Below are 19,765 nucleotides of genomic sequence, written 5' to 3'. Positions count from 1 at the left end.
TGTTTCACTCACACTCTTTGAGTTGCATTTTTACCTTTATTGTCCTCATTCATTTAACAAATAGTACTGAGTACCTTCTAAAGAAGAAGGCATGGAGTGAGTCTAGCTGAAGGTATGAATATCAGTATACCACATAATTTGCGTGTTTCAGAGAGCTTACACTCTTTTGAGGGTGGAGGCAAGTACACAAATAACTTTAGAACTAGGCAGAATACATATGCTATTCAAAAGCTTGATTTAATGCATCATGGGGATCCAAAGGCACACCTCCTGTGAAACTGGTTGAGCCTTACTGCCTCACATTCACATGTGTTTCCCTTTTCTTTCTGAAGGAGATTTGCAGTGTTTCTCAAAATGAAAGTTAAGAACCACCTGCACCAGAATTACCTGGAGTGCTTGTTACACACAGATTTCTAGGCTCACCTTAGATCTACCAAAATAATCTCTTGGAACACAGGATATTAAAAAAAAATGCTTTACGAATTTTCATGTACCGTGCTAATTTTCTTTATCGCTTGAATTTCAGTATGTGCGCTGCCAAAGCAAGCATGGGAATATGTACTTTTAACAAGGCTCAAGGTCATTCTGATGCATATTCAAGATTCAGAATCATTGTTCTAAGGTCCTACCCTTTCATCTGGGCCTTTCAAAGAATATGTTCATATAAAATATATAAAGTAAAATGAAGTTTAAATCATAGGACGGCACTGATTTTTTGTCATACTCACTCAATCTAACACTGCCCCATGCATGCTGATTCATTAGAATGCTATTTGCCTCTAAAATATTTTCATTAAAAAATTCTCTCTTTCATCTGTCTATTATCAAACTCTGTGATACACTTAACCTCTCAGCCAAAGAAAAACTGGGTTAGTGACAGCACTGCCCAGTCCTAGGGAGTGAGCATCAGCATTCGTACTAAGTGTATGTTCTGTTGTGTTTTCTTCAGTTAAGTGCAATGTGTAGCCTCTTACCATGTTGTTTTCTGGTAAGTTCTGGTAATAATTTTGACTCAGAGTGCTATCAAAAGATGACAGTGCAGGTACCGCCATAGAAATATAAAGAGCATCAGAGTGGATGCTAACATTTTTAAAGTAACTCAGAGTGACTTTAGGGAAGTAGCTGTAACAAAGGGAAAGGGTCAGCAGGGATTCAAGGTGGTGGGAACCTCTGGACATTAGGAAGGGGTATCAAACATCCCTCCACCAGGGAGGATGGACTAACAATTATGACGGGTAATGGGAAGAAAATATGGCTTGTGACATCTGGGGATTTAAAAAGAAGAGAAAAAATCCCCTTAAGAGGAACCTCTGGACTCAGGGATTTGATCAAAACAGCCTGTTCACTTAAGCTCCCCTGGAAGGCACACGGTGGCAGTTAACAGGGAATACCTACAGTGTTGCTAGGATCGCTGTCTCCACACCTGGCAATGTTTCACTGCAGCCAAAGGAAATAGTTACAAGATGCTAGAGCAGTGGTTCTCAAACCTCAGAGAATCACCCAGAGGTCTTGTTAAGACAAAGTCCTGGGTCCCACTGCCAGAGATTCTGACTCAGCAAGTCTGAGGTGGGGGCTTAAGAATTTGCATTTCTAACAGGCTTCTAGGTGATGCTTGATGTCACTGGTTCTCAGAACACACTTGCTGACTGGCACTGATCACTATCTGTAATAATGGAACAGTTTTCTTTGCATTAAGCTAATATGTATTAATAGCATCAAACCTAAATACCATTTCCCTGATTTGCCTCGTGATTGAAGAAACTTAGCCAAGAGGAAAACCAGTTGGCATGGCACTGTGGTACCTGAAACATAATTATGTCCTATAATTACCTAATATTCCCTTTGACCATTAATCATATCTACTAATCTATTGTTGTTGCCTTGTCCACATATCATGGGGGGTGGGATGGAATCCAAATGTTCTTAAGTGTTAATTATGGAGTTTTAAAAACATGAAAAAAAAATTCATGAAAGCTGACAAGCCTTCACCCTTAATCATCATCTCAAGGTTAAATAATGATCAGAATTCTTTCAGTTGAAGTACTTATGTTGCATCTTGATGTCTGACTATCATATAAATATAACTGAGCTATTAGGCTCTATTTTTCATTGCTGATGAAATTGATGCATCTTTGTGCAGTGTAGTCTGACATAGCAAAATTGTTACTCTCTAGGTAGGATATTCATAAAAATGTAATTATCGTAATCAGAACAGTCTTTAAGCTCATGAGAGGGGATTGCCAGATTCATGATTGGCAGTTTTCAATCACTTCACGTATGATAAAGAAACTTTTTAAAGCAGCCCTAGGAATCATTCATGTCTTACAGAGGGAAACAAAGGGTGTTGGGAGACAGTGGTGAGAACTCAAATTGGTCTCCTTTGCCTGGCTTTGGGCAGGACTAGACGGAGCCTTTTAACATATTTCATTAGGTTTACTCACCAATAGGTTTAATCAGCAGTGTTATTTGCTAGGAGAGTACTTTGAAAAGAAAGAGATCGTGGAACCACTGCTACTGACTAGAATGCATTTATCACTGTCCTTCTTGAGCTCATAGCTTGCTGGAGAAGTAGCCCCAGATTTGCTGCGCATGCGCCCTGCCACCTGGGGAAAGTTCAGCAAGTCATCAGTGGGTTGGGGCCCTTGGTTAGTTGGCGTTTCCAGTGTTCTTAATGTCCCAAATGCTGGTTTAGGCAGCATGCTTAATAAACATAGAGACAGCACAATCCCATGGTGGTGGGCCAGAGAAATAAAAACCAACAAAATAAAGTTAACAGGCTGTTCAATTCGAAGAAGAAACTTATCTACTCAAACCAAAAAAACAACTTTGTGTTTGATTCCCACTGTCTCTTTTAAAATGATCCAGTGAGGGAATGTTTTTCCCTGCCCCTGGATAAAACTCCATAATCCTATGACTTGTTATTAATCATTCCTAGGGAATAAGGAGTCCTCCAGCCACTTTAATTCTCCAACACAGCCTCAATTAAGAAGTTAGAAGAGTCAATGTTGTGTCATAATCAACTCTGGGTATCATATTTAAAGGTGAAACTTTCCCCTTTATTCCTGTGGGGTCTTGTGCAGCCAAGAAGCCAGGGATGGGGGCAGGGGCCATCTCTTCCTCTCCTCCACCTGTTTACAACTCTGCCCCCATTTCACTAAACATTTCAGGATCAAGCAGGAAGAAGGAGAAGTAAGCCAGGGAAGAGAGAAAAGTTCTTAATTGACTGTCTTTTCTCTTTCTGGGCTAAGCTAGAATTGAAAGCTGCCTCTTCCTGGTGTGGGGTGTTCTCACGGCTCTTCAGACATGCACCATCCCCCATCACTGGGGACCTCTCACGGAAGTTCCCCAGATCAGCTAAAACTTCCTCAGCTCTGCGTCAAAACTCCAGTTTATGCCTCACAAAGCCTAAGAGCCCCTCTAGGTGGCCCTGTTGGACAAGAACAAAGTCTCTTTTCTCAGTCTCTCCCGCTCTCCCCTTCTTCTTTCTCCTCCTACCCGCCCTCCCCATCTCCACTTCTCTCCTTCTCTCTCCCAACACCAGCCCACCCAGTCCTGCCACCTCTCCTTTGCTCCCACTGTTAGAACGCTTTCCTTTTAGTTTCCAGGTGGGAGCCAAACTCCAGTCGCCAGCATCCTCAAAGCTGCAGGTGTGTGTAAAAATTCTCTGAATGAAGCCTTTTCCATGAGAAAGCACTTTGGGATGGGAGGGCCTTTCAGATTATCTTCCTCCAGAGAAACCCTCTTCACACATCTTCCCTTCCAATCTTTACCCCCCTTTTTGTTATGGGAATGGCTGTTCCCTGCTCTGGTAGAGAATCCTAAACTAGTTGTAACACTTTGGAATTTTCCTGGCACCACTTACAGACACTATTCACTTGCCGCGAAAGCTTAGCCTGGCCCCTCTTCTTCCTTTTGGCAATGGTCCTGCCCTGTCATGTACTTGTTCTGCTTAGAAGGTTGTCCTAAATCTGGGGTTCAGTTAACAGCCAATTTGGCTGCCACACTAAGTCCTGCCTGGCTCAGCCTCTTTCAGTAATGAAGGTGATATTTTGTCCTCCATCTCCAATCTTTCCTGTTGCTTCTCAATTTGTTCAGAACCTGGGTGGGACAGACAGGTGCTACTTATTAAGCCCTACTCAGAGCCCCAATATCTTTTTACCTTGAATATACCCAAAAGGATTTGTCATGCTACCATTTTTGGGGGATAACCCCTTTGAAGATTTCTAGCTTTTTACAGCTCTTCTCTTTGGCTTGTCATCTATTTTATCTTGATGTCTCAGTGAGAACTTATTTGACATCCTGAAATGTGTCACATGGGAAATAAATAGCTAAAAACTTTGCAAGTTTCCTTGAGGAGTAATTGATAACCATTTAAGGGCATATATATATATATATACACACACACACACATATAAATATATATACACACACACACACACATAGCAATAGAATGAAGATTTTTTACATAAAACTGTAAAAATTTCAGGAAGATAAATGACTTTCAAGGAGACTCGAATGTTTTCTTGGTTTTGCCAAACACTAGCTATAAATGATCTTGGGTAAGTTGCTCCAACTCTTTCAGACCTAATTTTTTTCATTTATAAAATGAAGAGTTTGGCTTAAAAATCTCTGAGGTCCTTTCCTACCTCTTACCATGAGTCGGTGAGACCTTGGAAGAAAGAGGGAGAACATTTCTGATGCTAATATGGCCCAGAAGGTCACATCGCAGGCTCCCCTGGTAGTCATGAATGTGGCCCTTGCTCTGCTCAGACACAAACACTTACTGAGTGTATACATTTGTATTACTGAGTGTGTACATTTGTATATGAAGAGACAATTGGCTGTGGAAGATTTAATCCTTGGCCCAAGGAACTTATGAACATGAAGAAGTTACACTGTTCACCAATATTGCTAAATAACACTTGATGTTTTATTTATCCATCAAACACTTACTGAGCACCTACCATTCTTTGTACACAACTGTGGGATTGTGCTTGGGGTGCAGGGGGCAGGGTTTCCTCTCAGAGCGCCATGGTTACATGTGAGGGACAGACCTACAGGAAGCCCATGATCAGGAAGAGCTGAAAGTAGAGCAAAGGCCCCGTGATGGTCCACAGCCCAGATCTGCCCTCACACCCTTGGTTCTGTGCTTCCAAAAACAAAAGATGTTTCCATCAGGAGAATAATGGTAGTGCTGCTCTTTTCTTCTTTCTTTCTTTTTTTTTATGACTATCAGTAAGGATTCACTCTGTTTACAGCTTGACTACTTCACAGGAAAAATGTCTATAAGACACCTGGTAGTTGTAAAATAGTTATAAAAAGGCTTGGGTAAGGCCCATGGAACCAGCTACATATATTTATTCAGCTGTCCCAAGGCATTACCAACCTCCTTACACTCAAGGATTGTCTGCCCTCTCCTAAATTTCATTTCTAATATTATGGCTACATAGTCAGGTAAAAAAAAAAATTCAGAAAATCAAAGTCTTACCTCCATGAAAAACTATCTGTAAGTACAAACATTCTTTACAGCATTTCAGGCAAGCTTTGATACTCTGAACCAGAAAGATGGTTGCAAATCATTTAACTGGTGAAGCAAACACAGTAGATCCAAGTAAAAGTTATTTGTCAATGTAATTCAGCAAGTTATCTCTTAATCACCTTTCATGTGCCTGGTTCACTGCATTAAGTACACAAAAGATAGCAGAGATTCTGGTATGTTCTCCAAGCCACAGTGTCAGAGTAAGCAGTGAGCCCACTGCCTGACCCACCACTAGACAGCATGTCTGCCCTCAGTGGGCTTTGAAGCTACTCTTTGTTCTTACCTCATCTCCAAAGCTGAACCCTAACCCTGCCTTCTTCCTTTCAGTGGCTTTTCCCAGATAAGTTATTTCACCTGCTCAAATGTATCACCCTATGACTCATTAAAGGTTTTGAATTTTATTGTGATAGTGGACATTAAACTCACTCAGAATTCTGATCAAGTAGCTTTTCATAGGGAGGTAGGCTCTGTCTTACTGTGCCTAATTTTATGTTTTTATTTAAAAGTTTTTTTACAGTGTCTAATTTTAGCATTGGCTATGTTGAAATCCCTTCTAGGCAGGATCCTTAAGGAGATATTTCCACTGAAGACACATGTGTAATTTTGCTTATTTAGCAAAGAAGGGACACCACCTGAAGAGGCATCCAAAACAAGGAGATGTGGGGAAAACCTCCAAGTGGGCAGACAAGTTGGACAGAGTTGTGCCATACTTAAGGTGATATTTTCCTAGTAAGACACCAAAGCAGATGGTCTGACACATGGTCTGAAAACAGGACAGATTATTTGAAATCTGGGATGTATGATTACCATCTTCACAGTGAATGAAGCCAGTGAGGGCCAGCAGCTGTTCAGAGTCAAAGTCATTAACAATGAATCTCTACGCGGAAGGATCCAGAGGAGTGGGTGGGAAGCCTGCTGATGTCATCCATTTATGAGCCAGGGCTTCCTTACACAGCACAGAGAAGGTTTGTAACCAAGGGTTTTCTGAAATCACTTGCTGTCAACACCTTGTCTCAAAGGACAAAGGTACAATCTACTGACCAAACAACAATGAAGCTTTGCGTCCAAAAAACACAGTCTGGGAATGCAAAATACAAGCAGGAGCATAATGTCAATTATATTTCAATTAAAAAAAAAAACAGGAGCAAGCACAGGACAGATCATCAACTCTCTTACTTTTTGGTTCTACAGCTGTTTCTCAGATTTCAAATATTATACTATTTTTTTAAATTAAATCTTCATCACTCTTCCTGCTAATCTTGTGCACTCAATTTGAAACCTGGGAATTGTTTTGTTGCAAAGGAGGAGACTCAGAAATTCCAATTCTCCTACTTAATATGATTGTTATGTCCAGCATAATGTAATAGGAGAAAAGCTTCCCTTTGTTGCCAACACTCAGAATCAACTCTTAGTTATGTGCTTTGAGAATGATCTTTGGAAAATATTTCAACTCCAATTTATATCACCAACGTAGAAGTTTCTAAACCTCTATCTCCACTTTGAAGTTGCTGTGTGCTTTTTCAACTTGTATCTTATCAAAAACTGACTTTATTTAAAATATGACATCAAAATGAGTTAATTTTGATGATTCAATGGTTTATGCTATCTGTATCATCATTTTAGCTCTTTTAGAGTAGTTAAGAAAGACATTGATTTTATAAGAAACTCAAGGTCAAGATCTATAGAGTTTTTTTTTAAATATCAGAGCTTTAAATAGTAAGCAGAAACAAAAGAGAAATTTATTGGAATATTCCTGGTGTGTTAGTTAGGTTGTTTATAGCTGCAAAAGACCAACTAAGAGTGGGTTAAGTCCACCATCTTTACAATCTCACATAAGTCTTGAGGTATGGTATTTGCAAGGTTGGCTATTTCAGTGGCTCAATGACTCCCTGAGGACCTGGACTCTTCCCCCATTTCCATCCCACCGTCCTGGGCACACTGGTGTTAATACTCAAGCTTTCTCCCTATGATCAAAAGATGGCCAGAGCAGCTCCAAATAACAACCTCACACCTCAAGTGAAGAACCAAAGATGACAATATCCTCATTAAGAAGGAAAGAAAAAGTTTCCCAGAAACCAGGTACTTTGGAAAGTGAATAGCTGGGGCAGCCTTTTAAGTGGGAAGTGGACTCTGTAGCACACAAAAAGGGTGAGAGGGCTGGCAGTTGAACAGACAACCAACCAAAAATATCACCATAGGTGGGAACTGAGAAAAATTTTATTTTCACATATTGAGGGTTAATGGAGCCCTCTGATTATTTTCCAAGGACATTCTGTGTGCAAGATGAGCTTACAACCAAGTAACCATTTTCTAATCAGCTAAAACAATACGAAGGAGAGGGTATACATGAGGTGTGTCTAACAGGTATATAGTTTGATATCAGGTTGAGTTGAGGGGTGGTCAAAAATGAAAAATCTTCTAGTCAATGATAATTATCACCTGCTAACATCATATGCTTTCCTGTGGAATTATACAATGCCACCTATGAAGTATTCTTGCCAAAAAAGCCAAGCCAAGTCAGATTAAACCTCTAGATCTAACACTCAGTTTACAGGAAGTACAAGGAACAGAGGAATTTGTTAAGCAACATCTCAGTGAAGTAATCAGCAAAATCTAGAAATGATGGAGGAAATTTAAACCTAACTGGGTATTTAATGATATTAAGGAATTTTTATCAACATTTCTGGGAGTTATAAAGACACTGTGGTTATGTTTTGTTTTGAGAGTACACCTCTTTATTTTGCTAGAGTCACTTAATCTGAATGTGCAGTTTTTTTTTTTAGTTCATATCTTTTAGAGACATATGCTGAAATACTTATAGCAGAAATGATATGACATGAGATTTACTTCAAATGCATCAAAATAACCCAGTGGGAACAGGGGTAGAGATGAAAGTGAGGGGGAATGACAGGCTATGAAGATTTGTAGTCATTTATTCACTTTCAGTAAAGCCTCTGTTCATTTTGAGAAGGTATAAATCTGATGCACTTAGAACCAAGAATCTTAATTTTTAGACTTCATTTGCTTGCTATAAATGCAGCAAAACCAAAAATCAAACCTCTTAACAGCAATAAGCCAGTTTTACTCCAGTCAAACTTCATTACCCCAACCCTCTCAAACGAAACAAAACAAAACACATAAACAGCCCAGGCAGAGAGTATTCAAATTTTCTCAAAAATATGAGTGATGAAGACACCCTCCAAGCACCACATTGTTTGCAAAAGTGCCATGAGCAAGGCCCCCAGTATGGCATCTAACCAACACAGGACAGAACTGGGACCTGATACATCTAGGTGTTTTCCTGTCTGTAGCTCAGCATCTCCCAGGCTTCCACCTTAAGCATTTTGAGACTACCTCAAGAAACTAGTTTGGTTCTGCTTTTTACCAGGAAGAAATAGTAACAAGATGTACGGGAAAGCTGGGATGGGGATTACCTAGCAAGGAAAGAATATTTTTGATACCGTTCTACCTTCACAGTCTTCTTACTTTCTGGCTCCATCCCTCTTCGTCCCCGACCTGGGCTTAGACTGTGCTCACGTCCTCCAGCTTCCCGGAGCTTTTCTCATTTCTGCCCTCTCCCTAAATTTTCAATGCTCCCAAATTCAATTACAAATTCCCAAATTAAGGCTTCAATCACAGCAATATATAATAAAACATTACTAGAATTTTAGATTTGTTCGATCCCCCCAAGACGTCTTCCATCGGAAGGCTAATTCCCATTCTCTCCATGTGCTGACCTGAGCTAGCAGTTAGGATTCTGACTACTTCTAACAGACATTCTCAGCTACCAGCCCACAGTCCTAAGGGCCTACCATTCTCACATTCTTATCAGAAGGCTCAAAGTTTGCATCTAGAGAGGGAGGTATTAATGTGCTGTCAGTAACAGAAGTTAAGGAGGGGCTACAAAGAAGAGAAAAGCATGCTTGATCATTCTGACTTACTTGAATATAATAAAAATTCCCAATTAAAGGTATAGTTTAGTTAGTGTTTGGGAATGAGAGTCCCACCAATTACTTGAACAAGGTACTGGTAGGCTTTGTTCTTCTACCTTAATGAAAATTTTGTCACAGAAATCAAGACTTAGGCTTTACAATGTATATGACAAGGTTCATGTAATCTAGTTCTGCAAAAGTTTTTCCTTTGGGATAGTCAAGGTGACTCATGACCACCCCAGTCCTACTATTTTTATGCCCCACCCCCCACTGAGATAACAAGGAAATATTTTAAACCATTGGACTTTCATGACTTTCTAAAATATATTTTAGAATAAGTCTCTAAACCTTACTAGTCATCAGAATCACCTGGGTAATTTTTTTTCCCATCTGCACAGCCAGATGAAATTCGGTTCTCAGCCAGGGTAGGAGAATGTAAGCAGCTGGAGTGGGGATCTTTTTAAACTCTCCGTGAAATTCTAGTGATCAGTCAGGTTTGAGGACTATGCTGAGAGCTCAGGACTGCCTCCCAGTACCTCCGGAGTCAGACCACTTATCTGCTCGGAGCCAGAAAAAGGGAGAAAAGCCTATCTGAGCCACAGGCTGCTCCCCACCTACCTGGCAAAGTGCATCGTTTCTCTGTTCTCAGAGCCCTGTAATCCGGGCCACTCACTTCACATATTCCTCCTTCCATGCAAGCAGGTGATTCCTCCTGCAGAAAAAAAGAAAACAAAACATACTTATTGGGATCCTAAGTATGAATCTTACGATAGCTAATTTACCAATGACAACGTCTTTGTAAGGTTGGTGTCAGCCCCATGTTAGTTGAAAAGACCTGAGAAGACTGGAGTGTGATTTTTGCTAGTTTTCCCCATCCCACCGAGGGCAGATTTGCAACCCAGTGCTGCGGTGCAGGAGGGATTACTGACACAGCCATTTGTGCCCCGTTCCTACTTCTGCTGGGGACTTATGTGATAGAAGGGAAAGGTGATTTTCCCTTTCTTTTCTTCTCTGGAAGGAAACCTGGCTTTTTGTTCTGCGGCTCAGGACCCACTTATGCTGAGGTGTAAGAGCCTTAAGAGCTTCTTTGTGTTTAAGATCTGGAAAAAGCCCCAACCAGGACTTTGAGAATTCTTGGCTCTTCAAGAAATAAAGCTGAAATTATCGTAAAAAAAGGAGGAGATGGAAGGTAATGTTTCACGGGAAGAGAGCTATGGCCGTACCCTGAGAAGATGGGTTCCCAGAGGCTGGAGGAAGGTGTGGACATTTCTCGCATCCAAGTATGTAGAGCAATTCAGAGTTTTCCACTGCACCACAACTGCAAGATGGCACATGCCACCCTCAACCAAACATAGGAAGCTGTCCATCCTAAAACCTGACTCATGGGGAATCCCAGAAAGAGAAAAGAAACTAACATTCACCTCACACCTGTAGTGTATCGAGAACGTGTATCCTCGGGTTCAGGGTGTCCCGAGAGCCTTCAGGTGTGGAGCTAATGGCAGCCTTGCCTGGGCAAGTTTTCCTTCTCTTTCCCATCCCCAGAGCTGGCTACTGAGATGCATAAAAGGCCGTACCTGTGTACAGAGCCCTTGGCATCACGCTCAGAAGACTTAAGCTATCTGCTCACAGAATGTAGTCATCTGCTCACAGATTCATAGCATCTGGTTTGTTATTAGAATAAAAAACAAGTTGAGTGAAAGAAACCAGACACGAGAGCAAAAACCGTATGTTCCATTACATGAACTTCAAAAACAGACTAAACTGACCCATGATGATAGAGGTTGGTTCGACAGTTACCTTTGGCCCAGTATTGACTGGGAGGGGCATAAGGGAGCTGTCTAGGGGGGCTAGAAATGTTCTACAGCTGGAGGTGGATGGTAATTACACAGGTGTAAACACTTGTGAAAATTCATTAAACCATGCATTTAAGATATGTGCACTTTACTGTTATGTAAACGTCACCCCCACAAAACAAATACATAATAAAAGCAAGTAAGTCAACAAACACAAGTACTAAACAATAACCTGCAATGATCTACCAGCTCCAACTTGCCTATTTCTGGGGCCACTTAGTCCCTTCTTGATGACTCAGTCCCTTTCCAATTCCTAAAATTAATCTGACTCCCTCCACCAAAACTGCACAGGAAATTTTAGAAGCCAGAGAAGAGCACTCAGCCCAACAGCCCTCACCCATGCATGGGGTAATCTGCAGCATGATGTCTGTGTGCAGAGATGACAGCCAGACTGACCAGGTTCAAATCCCACTTAATGATTACAGCCTTAAGCTGTTTACTTAAGTTCTCTATTCCTCAATTTCCTGATCTGTGTAATAGGCTTAAAAATCAGGATTAAACAAGATTAATCCATGTAAAAGCACTCAGTAAATACCCAGTGCTATTATATGCCAAGCCTATGACAAGCATTTTCCTGATCTTGTCTTTGATCCTTATAGCAACCTTATCCAATAGATCGTGTTATCCCCATTTTAAAGTGAAAACTGAAGCTCAGAGACTAAACTTGCCTAAGGTTACACAGTCGCCAAGGTGCAAAATTGGGGTCTGACCTCAGGTTTGTCCTGCCGTTTCCTATTAAGGGGCTTCCCTGGCGCCCACCTGAGTCTTCTGCTCCCTCCTGGACCTCCGCAGTGCTAACCCACCATGAACAGGCCTGCTGCTGAGGCTGGGCCATACAGCCTACTCTTCAGGGGACTTTCTAGCCCTTCAGATTCAATCTGAGCCCCAGGCTCCAAACAGTCAACCTAAGTAATAGGCAACAATTGGATCAAGACGGTGAGTTGAGCTCATAAGATCACGTCCCCTTCCACCAAAATTTTCTTACAATGATAGGTGGAAAGGGTTTTTAAAGAGGAAATCCATATAGCACTGATAAACAAGAAAAGGCACTATCATGAGAAAAATCAGAAATATTTGAAAGATAGAAGTTAAAGGAAATCAACATTGATAAGAGTGAAGAAAAATCACATCCCCAAACTGGCTGCAGAAAACAAATCCAAAAAGTGATTCAAATAATGGAAAGAGCAAATCTGGAGTTCCACATTCAGAAGTCTCTGAACCAACCATCGGGATAATCTGTTAAAGAACTGTATCCAGAAAATGGGGCCCACTGGCCTTCCCCTGACCCTAAACTAGCAGAAAGAAAACATCAGTAGCGTTTTCAGAGGGCCAGAGGGCCAGAGGCAGTGGGAGGTATGCATACAGGAGGAGGTGTTAGGAGATGACAAGGTAGCTCTAGCAGGGAACAGAGTGCTCACAGCCTGCTGCCAGAGTGAGGACTTCCTTACTTGAGCGTCATGACAGAGGAATACCGTAAATTTGTGGTGTATTCATTTTCTATCACTGCCATACCAAATTTCTACAAACTTAGTGGATTAAAACTTAAAGCAGCACAGATGTATTTCTCCTGTAGGTCAGTAGTCTAGGGCTAAAATCAAAGTGTCAGCATTCCTTTCTGGAGACTAGGAAAGAATTTGTTTTTTGCATTTTCCAGCTACCAATGGCTACCACCTACCTTAGCTCATGCCCCTCCTTCTCCATCCTCAAAGACAGCAAGGTTGCAGCTCTCTGACCCTTCTGCATTAGTCACGTCTCCCTCTGATCACAGCTGGGAAAGCTTCTCTACTTTCAAGGAATCATGTAATTGGGCCCACCTGGATAACCCAGGCTACTTACTCTCTCTCAAACTGTTTAACTTAATCACATCTGCAAAGTCCCTTTTGCCATTTAAGGGAACATGTTCATAGGTTCCCAGGATTAGGCTGTGGACATCTTTGGGGCCATTATTCTGCCTATCACATGTGGTTACTGGGGTCCTGGCAGATAACCCCACTTTCTGGTTTGGCAATTGAAGTGTCAGCTGCTCCACCCAGGACCTGGAGTGATACCCACAAAGGCTGGCAGCAATGACCTAACCAGGTTGTTCCTACAGAGTATCCTTGGGTGTGGCCCCTTGGTTCCTGCTAGTTTTCCAAGCCTGATTTTCAGCCTTCTGGGCAATTCTGTGAGTTACCCAATATTCTGCCAATTAATTATTTTTCTGCACAAATTAGCTAGAGCCAGCTTCTGTTACTAATAATCAAGAATTCTGACTGATACATAATATCCTACCTGCCTGCTCCACACTCATTTATCCTTAAGTAAACGCTTCCTGGGGCCATTCTCCACCTACCCACGTAGAACTGAGATCAGATCTGACATCGAGAGGAGAGATTTGTCAGATAGCACACTCACACAAAAGCAGATAGAACTCATGCCACTTACGTACAGTAATAAGCCTAGTTTTTCATTTGCAAAAGTAAAGGATAATTCAGGATCACCAGACATTAAAGAAAACCAACAGCATGAGAGTCAAATGGATGAATAGGAAAAACAGACTTGACATGGAAGAAAAAGAGATCAGGATAAAATTGTCACCTTAAAAAATAGTACATTTGGTGTATTCCACAATATTTGAGAATATTTTGCTTATATACAACAAGAGCATTCAGACAGTAAGAGTTATTGGAAAATAAAAATCCAGCTGGAGGACTTCATTCACCACTGAATCTCAGCACTTAAAATAATTCCTGGTACACAGTAAGAATTCATTAAATATTTGTTGTGAATGATTGATGGAACTTAAACACTGAAAAGTCAAATTAGTGACCTGAAAGATAAAGGTAGAAAAGTCTCCCAAAATTTGAAATAAAAACGACCAAGTAAGCAGAAAATGTGAGAAAGAAGTTAAGTGATACAGAGAACGAATGCAGGCAGTCTGAAATAGATTTAATAGGTGCTCCAGAAGAAAGGTACAGAAACAATGAAAGGAGATTATTTTCGGGGAAAAAACCAAAAACTTCCGGAGCTGAAGCAAGCACAAATTACAGATTTAAAGGGCCCACTGACAAATCGTTGAGAAATTTAAGAAATCCACAGAGAGATAATATGATTCTAAAAAAACCTACATAAATAAAATCTACAAAGGAACAAGAAGCAGATTAGCATCAGACTTCTCATCAGCAACTCTGGGTGCTAAAGACACAGAGTAATATCTTCCAAATTCTGAAGGAAAAATGATTTTGTACCTAGAAATTTATACCAAGGCGAACTTACAATGAAGTGTGAGAGCAAACTGGGGACATTTTTAACATACAAGGACTCAGAAGTTTTGCGACAAACGCACTATCTCTAAAATAATTACAGTACTCAAAAATGCACTTGAACAAAAACAACAATGACCAAAGGTAACCCAAAGAAAAAGATGATGTAGGATAAAAGAAAAAAAACTGAGCCAGAACAAACAGTAAAACTTAAGTAAAACAAAACTGATTTGGTAAAACTGTTCACACTTGTAGAGGTAACAGTGGAGGAAGGAGGCAGTCAGAGTAAACATTTCCTATTTAATGGGAAGATATAAAGATGGATTAATTCTAGATGCTGATTTAAAAAATGTATAACCATGAGAGTTCAAATTTTAAGTTAATTATGTAAGTAACTGAAACTGAATGTATAACTTTGCCAATCCTTGAAAGACAAATGGAATAAAGAAAACCTGATCAATTTAACAAAAGACAGCAAGAAGAAACAGCAAAAAACCACCTGAAAAGAAAATGTAAGTCAAGATAACACGATTATATTTAAACATATTAACAATAAAAAATGTAAGTGAGTTAAGTTCCCATATTAAAAAACCAAGTTTTGATTTGGAATAAAAAAAGTCCAGCTATATGCCACTACAATTAAAAGGAGGAAAGGCTATTTTCCGAATGATAAAAATCACAATTCACTAACAAGACTTGAGAGTTAAGAACTTTATTCTCTTAATACAGAGCTTAAAAATTCAATAAGCAAAAGCCACTAGAAACACAAGAAGAAAGAAAAATTGATCAATCTCTAATGGCAGAGGAAAACTTTCATATATCTATTTAAGAAACTGATAGACCAAAAAACAATTTTTTAAGCAAGTATATTTGAGTAATGCATTAACCATTTGGAACTACAAACAACTTTGTAAAAATCACAGGGATCTCCAAGGAATAAAATCCAACTGTCTTTGTCTTACTCCATCTCTCAGCAGTAATTGATACTTGTGGTGCTCTCTCTCCCCAAAATGCTCTCTACCTGAGCTCCAGAGATGCCACACTCTCCTAACTTTCCTACCACTTTTGTGGAGCCAGTGTGCCTACTCTGCTTTGTTGGCTCCTCTTCCTATTCCGGACCAGTATCAAGGTAGCCCAGGACTCAGTCCTCCCTTTCTTCTCTCTCTACACTGCCTTCCTAGATGATCTCACACAGTTCTCAGTCTTTAAATCTTTAAATGACATCCCTATGCTAATGACTCCCAGATTTACTTTTCCAGTCCTGAATGTTCCCCTGAACTTCAGATTCCTTTATCCAGCTCTATTTGAATACCTAATTGGCATCTCAAATTTAACATGTCCCAAACTAAACTCGAGTTACTCCACATACATCCTGAAATTTTTGCTATTGTCTCAGATTTTTTTATTGTGGCAAAATACATATAATGCAACATTAACCACTGTAACCAATTTTAAAGTATACAGTTCCATGCGTGGTTAGTTCTTCCACAGTGTTGTGCAATCACCTCTACTGTCTAGCTCCAGAACTTTTTCATCACCCCAAAAGGAAACCTCCATTAAGCAGTCACTCTCAACTTCCTCCTCCCCATCTTGAGCCCCTGGCAAACACTAATCTATTTTTCTGACTCTGTAGATTTGCTTATTCTGGATATTTCATGTGAATGGAATGATGAAACATATATTCTTTTGTGTCTGGCTTCTTTTCACTTAACATCATGTTTTCAAGGTTCAGTCATGCTGTAGCATGTGTTAGTATGTCATTTCTTTTCATAGATGAATAATATTTCATTGTATAGTTACACTACATTTTGTTCATCCATTCATCTATTGATGGTCATTGGGTTGTTCCACTCATATACATGAAGGTTTTTCTTCTGGTGCCCCAACAGTCACCATCCTCAATCATCTCTCCCTCAGTTATTTAGGCCCAAAACTTAGGAGTCATCCTTGATTCCTCTCCTCCCCCGGTCCCACCTCACCCTTGACATCCAAAACATCAGCAAGTCCTAACTGTTACAACATCCAGAAATGTCCTGATCTTGGTCACATTTCACCACTTCCCAGCTACCAACTAGTCCAAGCTACTGTCCCTGTGGCCACAACTAAGGTGTTTTTGCTTCCTTTCCTCCCTTTCCAATTCACTTCCCCACAGCAATGGAAATCACTTTTTCTGAGTATAAATCAGATCATGCCACATCAGTGCTGAAGATCCTTCAATGGCTTCCTGTTACACTGGAATAAAATCTAAACATCTTGTTATGGCCAACAGAGTCAGCACGATCCAGCCCCTGCCCACCTCTGTGAGCATCTCTCCTCCACTCTCCAGCTACACTGGCCTCTCTCTGAGTCTCTCCCACACCAAGCACCTTCCTGACTGAGGGCCTTTCCACTCCCTGAGCTTCTCCTGGGCACACACCTTCCCTTTAAACTTTACCTGGCCTCCTCTTTCTTATGCAGGCACCTCTGCAGAAAGGCCTTCCCTAACTCTCCTATCTGAACCAAAGCCATCACCCTCTAGTATCTCTAACCCCTTGCCCTGTGGGTTTTTCCCTCATACAACATAGAGCCCTATAAAATTATATTTTTTCTGTCTGTTTATTATTTGTTTTCCCCCCACAAGAATGTAAGCTCCAAGAAAGTAGGCACTTTGCCTTTAGCCAATTCCCCAGGGCCTAGAGCTATACCTACAATGTATAAGGCATCCAGTAAATACTTGTAGCTTGAATAATGAATGCACTGCATTATATACACCCAAAGAAAGAGTACTTTGTTTTCAATAAACAGAATATCCATTCTTTGCAAACACTCTTGAACATTTACATAAATAGGCCATGAAGTAGTCTTCAATCATGATGGTGAGAGTATAAATTAGAGTTAGCTTTGTGGTAAATACTTTGATAATATCTATCCAATTTTAAAATGCAAATATCCTTTGAACCAGTACCATATATTAAAAAGCCTCTCCTTTCCCCATAAATCTTCACTGGCACCTGTGTGATAAATCAAGTGATCCTCTATGTATGGGCCTTTTTCTGGACTCTGTTCTGTCTATTGTCTGATTACTTTCAATGATGATATAGAGGTTCATATGAATCTGAGGGAAGTTTCTTTTCCACAATATAGTTTTTTTTCTATTTTCTATGTCCTAGAACTGATTACTCCATAGCACAATAGATTTAGTAAAGATTTAATACTATGGTAACACAGAGAATACTTTTGGTTTTGGTAGGAAGATTTTTACCATATTTAGAAGAATATTCTAGGACATTGTCCTCCATGGTATATGTCTGGAGGGGAAGTGAAATTTTTTAAATTAAAGGAACTGCCACTTTGCCTTTTTATATTGTCAATTTTCTTTTCCCCTCCAAAAGTTCCTGAAGGACATCGAAATGATACAGAAATGCTGCAAATAGTACTGAAAAGGCAACATGATGTGAATAGCACTCAGGTATTAGAAGTGAAGTAGCTTATAAAACCAACTCTTGGTTTGAGAAACTGTTGCTATGTTCCATAGTGCTGAAGCAACTGAATATATTCCGTGTGGAAATGTAAACAGACAAGACAAACTCTGTCATGTGAAGGACTCTAGCAGAGTAGACTTACTTGTCCATTATGCAAATAAGAAGAGGAGAGTGCCAAGGACCCTCTTCTGACTTGATGAAATAACGCTGGTAATATTGATACTACTTGGAAACATAGGCGTCAACTACAACATTATCCCCAGGGTAACAAATAAGACTCTTAACAAGCCTTAACAAGTAAGATCAAATTACAGGTGTCATGGAAGGTTATGTCCACATGACAATGGCAATAATTTCTAAAATCTCTAGCATCTACAAGAGTCCTTTGTTCAAATAATAATTCCAATGACAGATTTATATTAGAGGGAACAGAACGAGCTGCTAGCAGTTATAAATATTTGTGCAAGACTTCATATGGCATAGGAAACAAGACTGGTGCTCTTGTGAGAGTTCATGTGTAACACCTTACCTCATCGGATCCTTTGACCAAGTCTTAAGATGAGGAAGAATGCCTCTCCCTCTGTAGCTGCAGTAGAGAAGAAACATCTTTTTCATCCCTTTACTAGACTTGTTAAATTATGAAGTTCTGTATTTTCAAAGTCGGGCTCTGAAATGTCGTAAGTTAGCATTAAAAGGAGAAGGCAGACCTGTGGAGCTCAGCTTTAAAGTGGAAAAGTGAATTGTTACGATTTGACTTGACAGTAGTAAAATAGGAGCAATTCATCTTCCACATTACAGAAGAACAAGAGTCTTACTGACATCAGACTTCTTTATCAGAAACACAGATACTGACACACAATGAGCTAACAGCTTCCAAGTTCTTTGGTGACATGATTATAAACTAGTATACTGTACCCAGACAAAGGTTAACCACTACATATAAAAATCAATAAAAACCAATTCTTCTGTATTGCACAGGGAACTACATTCAATATCTTGTAATAACCTTTAATGAAAAAGAACATGAAAATGAATATATGTATATATATGCATGACTGGGACATTATGCTGTACACCAGAAATTGACACACTATAACTGACTATATTTCAATTAAAAAAAAATACTGTACCCAAACACAATTAAGTGTGAAGGTAGAATGAAGACATTTTCAGACATGCAAGAACTTAGAACATTTACCTCTTGACATGTTCATTTTGGGGAAGTTGCTTGAAAATACTCTGCAGCAAAACAAGGATAAAAAAAGGGAAAGACCAGTGACCCAGGAAACCACACAACAAATCCAAAGAGCAGGAAAGGGAAGTTCCCAGATGCTTTGCTATGGTGCAACTGGAGAGATTGGAGGAGAATGCGATGCCCAGGAGGGAGGACACTAGGGGGAAAAAATGATGGGTGGGAGAAGGGAATGGTAATAAGTGATAGTATAACAATATAATGAAATAACTGGGGAAAACTGACAACTAGACAAATGGCACAAGAGACCCCTCCCAAAAAAGGCAAGTATAAATACCAGTGGAAAAAAACTCATACAATTTAAAAAAGGAAATGAAAGCATAGTGTGACCCTTGGTTTCAAAGTAAAGAGAGCCCTGCCCTTAAGGATAAAAGTTTAGTGTTGGAATGTAGTGGCCCATCAAACTGAATGGATAAAGTCCATGTAAATTATGGAAGGCCTTCAAAGCTGGACTCAGTAATTTGTGCCCACGGTGTGATAAGCACA

At 40.0% G+C, this 19,765-nt stretch overlaps 1 long non-coding RNA gene across 9 annotated transcripts in view; it reads right to left on the bottom strand.

Annotated features, from left to right (window-relative positions):
- The window catches only part of LOC107033583 (uncharacterized), a 74,223-nt gene that overhangs the window by 36,880 nt on the left and 17,578 nt on the right, over positions 1–19,765 (bottom strand). For 6 of the 9 annotated variants that reach the window (XR_012072678.1, XR_012072674.1, XR_012072673.1 and 3 more), the window contains exon 3: positions 10,090–10,183. This is a non-coding gene — a long non-coding RNA (uncharacterized lncRNA). Of the gene's footprint in view, positions 1–10,089; positions 10,184–18,556; positions 18,695–19,765 lie in introns of all 9 variants that reach the window. The other 3 variants (XR_012072677.1, XR_012072679.1, XR_012072681.1) reach the window with 2 other exon arrangements.

Source organism: Vicugna pacos, chromosome 5 (assembly GCF_048564905.1).
Source record: "Vicugna pacos chromosome 5, VicPac4, whole genome shotgun sequence".
Taxonomy (NCBI): domain Eukaryota; kingdom Metazoa; phylum Chordata; class Mammalia; order Artiodactyla; family Camelidae; genus Vicugna; species Vicugna pacos.
This window is presented reverse-complemented; position numbering and strand designations above follow the sequence as displayed.